The sequence below is a fragment of the Trematomus bernacchii genome, unplaced genomic scaffold, assembly GCF_902827165.1.
Source record: "Trematomus bernacchii unplaced genomic scaffold, fTreBer1.1, whole genome shotgun sequence".
In the NCBI taxonomy this organism is placed as follows: Eukaryota; Metazoa; Chordata; class Actinopteri; order Perciformes; family Nototheniidae; genus Trematomus; species Trematomus bernacchii.
In genome coordinates this window covers 2042962-2048961 of record NW_022987685.1, presented here as the reverse complement: position 1 = coordinate 2048961, position 6000 = coordinate 2042962, and positions in this window count along the sequence as shown.

The window sequence follows — 6000 nt, the reverse complement described above, 5'->3', positions numbered from 1 at the left end:
ACCCCTCTCTCACGTGGCACTTTTTGGCAGGAGAACTTCAACTGTGGCTGGAGCCGATCTCAGGAACCAGACCAGAGCAAGATGGTGGGGGAAGATTTGTCCCTGTCTGGTTCATGTTTTTAGCTGTGTTATTGTTTAAGTATTCCTAATCCTGAATATTTTTGTTGGGTAGCGGATTCTGAAGATGCCATTTTGGTGAGATAAGCACACTGCCAGACAAAACACATAATGTAACCGGGCAAGATTATTACGACTCCAAACGCTAAGTAAAATAATTTTACAGTACACTGCCTTCTTATTTGTAGCTGAAGTGAAATGAAAGTTTTCTGATGAGAAGCTGACATTTCAAGCTGCACTGCTTCATGCCAGCTGTTGTTCATATAAATTGGCAGTTGTGGAAAAAAACACATAAAATAAAATACTGTCATTGCAGAGTTATAGCTCAGGTATAAAGCTCAGAACTACTAGCTGTTGGGGAATAATTTGCTTAGGTATTTAACCTTTGACACAGTTCATCATTTTCTCCTCTCACTGTCTCCTTTCCCATGGCATAGGTCTACGGCCTTGGGTATTGTTGCTATCTCTCTTAAGGAGGGGCAGCTTGGGCACATTGTTGTTGCCAGCTTATGACCGAGCACAAGCTGACAAGAGATAGTTTATTGTTCAGGGACATAGAAGCCCTTGTTTTATCTGGAACGTAGGTTCCCTGGCGCACATTCTTTTCTATGGACGACAGCTCTAGTTAGTTTCAGGGTCCATATTTGTTTAGTCTATCTATTGAAGAATGTTGATTATTACACTGTGAACTAGTTAAAACCTCGAACTACAGAAGAGTTCTTCAGAATTGATTGTGGCATCTCAACCGTGTGGTCAGATCGTGGCCCGTGACATGTCTTGTGAATTCTCCGGCCGAAGCTCCAAATAAACCGTCAGTGTTTGCCATCAAAGCTCCAGCTCTCCTCGTGTCTCTGAGTCCTGCTTCAGAAGTTTCCCCCACACTAGCTTTATGATATTCATGAATAATGTTTATTATCCTGTAACAACCCATATCCTGAAATTAATTTGTGGAATGCTTTTGTCTCACACACGCACTTTGCTGTGCTTTAATGCCCTTGGTGATTGTGTTGTATGCGAATGGACATCTGGCTACAGGAAGGCATCTAAGGACAGAGGAGAGAGAACCTTTTTTGTGTTGCAGACGGGCTGGTGGGTGGAGGCGTGGGTGCAATGTGCCGGCAGTGGCCTTGCTAGTTACCAAGGAACAGCTGGCAATGAAAATACTTTTTAGGAAGAATATCAAGGTGAGAGAGTGACAAGGAGAGCATTTTAAAGTGGGCATGATTATTGTTTTAAGAGATTGATAACAAAGGCAAGTTATCCATTGTTTAATGGTAAACAAACAGTCAAGTGAAAGAATGGGTAAAAACAGTTCCACTGCAGCATATAGTCCCTTGTACTGCTTGATAGGGAGACATTGCTCATGGATGCCTGCTGCCAGTGGACAAGCAATTCATTAAAAACACCTTTGCAGTTATATCATGGTACATTCCCTCTATTCTCCACGTTCATGAAACCACTGGCTCTCATACCTGCAATATCTATCTTCTGTTGTCTTGCAAAAGGAATTGAGAGCATTGTATCTACACACATGAGCTGTAGGTAAAAAGGATTGAACAATTGAAGGGAAGATTCAATTGTGATGTAGAGATGATTAAAAACAAAGCAGTTCTATTTTCATTAATTAATTGCTAGCTTTTTGGGAATCTGTTCAGAAAGAAGAATTCACTCTACATTACAGGTCTCCGTTTGTAGCATTGTTGACAAACGTAACTCAACTCCAGAGAGAAAAATAAAATACTCAGTGCTTGTGAGACAGAAAGATCACTTCAATAATCCGTTAGACTTAAGCCGGGTCGGTTTTGTTTTGGGAAAGTGCCAGCCTCCCAGAGGTAAACTGGCAATCAAATATGAACATGGCAATGCAACACTGCTTCAATATGAATGCACTTTGCTCTACAGGCCTTCTTCATTCAATAGCAAATTAAATGAGAAATTAATTGAAATGAAATCGTTTAAAATGTGAAAGGTTTGTAACACTGAGGGACATGAAGATGGTGTGTTTGGCTCTACCCAACTAACATCATAGAGTCTGTGGTTTTGTTTTTAGAAAACGTAATTTTTGTCATCCTCAGAGCAGTTGTAACCCTGGAGCGCCACACCTGAGTTGGCTCGAGTGCCACTGGAAAATGCCTTTGAATTATCCTTTTCTATACATTTCTATATATGTCTTGAATAGTGATGTCGGGTTTTTATGACTCAGTTTAGTGCTTCAAGGTCTGTGGCCTCTTGCATTGCAGTTGGTGCATTTAACAGATATATTCTCTTTTTCTGAATGCCATGAGCTATTAAGATAAGTCTTTGGTTGCAGAGGAGTTTATACAGCCAGAGAGAATGAATGTCGATGGAAATGTTTATTGGAAATGTCGTTTTCAATATCTCTCACTCCTCCTACAAGGTGAGACAGCTGTAGAGGTCTTTGCATGCTTTGTACATCACATTGAATACATGTCTCATCAAGTGAATGACTTAATGAGTTTTGTAAAGAGAAAGCTACACCTGCCTGCACTCTGACTTTATCTAACCCGTTAGAAAGGGCTGCTTGACTACAAGGTAAACGGGGGAAAGTATTCAAAATGTAGCGTGCATTATTTCAGGTTTCTAAAGTAGGTTTTTCTGCCCCCCTGTACACAGGAGTACCTTTCTTAGCTTCCTGCTGGTTTGTTTCTAGAGTTACCAGGTCAAGGAAATAGGTAAAAACACACCTATTTTCTTTAACATGTTTATAAAATGTAACACACACACGTTAGTATCACCGAGATCCACTTTTCATCCACTGTTCTGTGTTTCTTAAATCGACCTGCGAAAAGTTGTTAAAATAACATTTTTCTAGGCCTGTGGTAAAAGTTCTGAGTTTCACAAGTATCAAATGATATTAGCTTTACCTTCAGCTTGTCACAGTAAGCACAAGCCAAACTCTGAGCTAGACTTTGCAGCTTAGGGTTAGTTGGTCTGGTGAGCAATCTCATTCTTTACCAGTCAAGGTGTTTGAGTCCCCTAAGATGGCCTCGTGCTCGAATATAACGCTGGGCTAAAGTCGGCTTCACTGAGTAGCCTACACCAAGGAAATCAATAATTCATCATAAGGGCCGAACATGGTCATAGGTTGCAGAAATTACTTATATATGTTCCTCATGCAAGTGAGGCATGAGCCTTCTTTAATACATGAATGAGGCTCTGAGGAGATGTGCGTCCAACGTAACCTTTTGTATTCCTTCTATAAAACCTGTTTGAGAGGCCTTTCTTGATTTTATGCTGAAAATAAACTCTTGAGTAAAAGGCTAAATAAGAGTGCACACACATCTATTATGTTGCAGACAATCATACATTAGCAGAAAAGCATTAAGAAGATGTTTATTATTTTTTTAAATATTGGTAATAGCAGTAAACACTTCAAGGTGTAATCAGTACTGTTGAAACCTTTTCAATACACAAAATGTCCTTCCAGCGTCAGTCATTAACTCCCTGTGAAGTTATCATTGTTAAAATTCACAGTGATAATTATGTCCTGTTAGTAATTAAACATTAGCCAGGGGAAATGGAACATTTCAAAAGCAATTCTTTGTCAAAAATCTTCAGATATACCTGAATAAATGTTGTCATTGGGCAAATAAATGGATATTTCTGAAAAGCAGTGTAGAAAGAAAAGGTCAAACACAGTTGTAACTTTGACCAGGGGCTTTACATTCTCTTTTTATTCATACAGTGTTTGCAACAGCCTTTTTTCATTTAGTATTTTTCTTTGAGTTCTCCTTGAAAAGTATGTTCACATGTATTTACCTCTTTGCAGTTGGAGTAGTTATATTTGTCTTCACAGCAGTAGGTGGAGGCTTGTCCCTGCTGGGCGCAGTAACGTCTGCTCATTCAACCAGAAGAGAACAGTTTCTGCGTCGGTCAGAAAAACCTATAAATCAGACGGTCATTTACCTCTGAGGCTGTCCTGCCAGGAAAAATAACACCATCAGTTGTTACAGCAAAATGCCCCAAAACAACACGTTTACGTCGAAGTGGCAAAGCCCTTGAGTTCCTGCAGGAAATCGGACTCTTCCTGAGTAAAGGGGAAAATACTGAGAGGTTGTACTAGATCAGAAAAGGCTTCTGTGTTAGCGAGGATAGGAACAATGCTCCCGTGTTCAGCGTTGCGTGTCAATAGCAGTTACTTTCAAATAATTTCCTCAAAGCTGTGTTAATTCCTGACAGCATGAACGGCAAACAAACACTGTGAAATATACTCAAAGAAACGCAGTCCTGCAATTCTGTGAAGTTATGACATGTTGTGCTGTAAATGTCTGCTAATGATTTTATCTACGGGTGATTCTCTGTGTACCAGCCAGACATATCAACATGTGGCTGAAAGCTACATGCAGCTCCAGTGGAGTAGAATATTACATCTAAATGGGTTCAACGCAAGTGACCCTTTCACATCACACAGAGCCATTTCATTTATTGTTGGGACCAAAAATATTGCATAATACATTTTTAATGCAGTCAGCTACTCATTTTATTTTGCTAGAACAAGTGTTTTGTCTCAGAGTGGGAGGGATGCAGGCTGCGACAGGGACCTTTTACACACACACACACACACCCTGACGACATGCACCCCATATTTATTTGCTGGGTCATGAGGTTATCTTAACGAGGGTGTTTAATTTACCAGAGTCGATACTATGCTGCAACCATGTGCTGTTGCTAGTAATTGAACACGTGAGCCCACTGTGTGTGTGTGTGTGTGTGTGCCCCTTCAATGATCTCGAGCTAATTAAGAAAAATATCAGATTTTTAATGTTGACTTTACATGCAGTTGGCAAATAAAAACGAATCAGATCTCTCTCCATTTGACAAAGCTAGCCTACGATACACAGATGTATATTGCACAGCCCCGAGCTATATTTGTAACCCTCTAACCCCTGCAAAGCCAGACAGCTGCCCTGACGTTTTGAACAGAGTCTTTCTGTCTGATCCACAGTCATGAGTAAGACTGATGGAGAGTGATGTGAGTTAATGCTCTGTGTGAGGAACAACCTGTACGAGCAGCTGATAGAAACTCACCTGCTCCTCACCCACTGTGAAGCCTGGTCCGTTGAGATGCATTTATTATTCCTCTCCTTATGAAAGTACCCTCTCTACTTCATTGGTGGGTTGCATACAAATGATCGGAAAACCATATCTTTTCATATTCTTGTTAAAGTAATAATTTCCAAAAGATCATCGATTTATCCCACCGAGGCTGCATTTAGAAATGTTATTGATTCCAGTCAGAGCTGTATACCAATCTATTTACCCAATCATCTGACATCTCCAGACAGGCATGCATCTCTTTTGGCAGTTTGTTTGAATTGATTTCATTCAGATGTTGGGTTTGGATAATACTGAAGTTGTATAGATGTGGATTTATAACAAGGTATTATGTCTATGTGTTTAATAATAGTATTCCCAATAGAACATTTAGATTTTTTTAAAAACATTAGGAGCATGCTTGGTTGTTCTAAATATTAGTTTGTGCGTCCCTCTTCTCCGTACGAACGCGATCCGTAGGCCTTGTATGATGTAGCAGAACAATGACTCACTTATTTCCTTTTCCAGTTTCATCAGCAGCTGGATCAAAGTGTTATCTGAGCTTTGCCTCTGATGCTTTTTATCACCTTGCTTGATACCGTCAGTCACACAATATTATGTAATAGTGCCAGGCTGTGAAGGAATCAATAATGTTATGCAGAGCAAGAAATCAATCTTAATTAGATGTATGGAAAGCGGTTTAAGTATCAGCTACAACCAAAGTCAGAATTAGATTAGAAACAGGTATACAGGGTTGACTCTACACACAAAAGCATCTACTCTGCATGCTCATCACAGGGACACCCTGAAGCTATATGCAATGTTCAC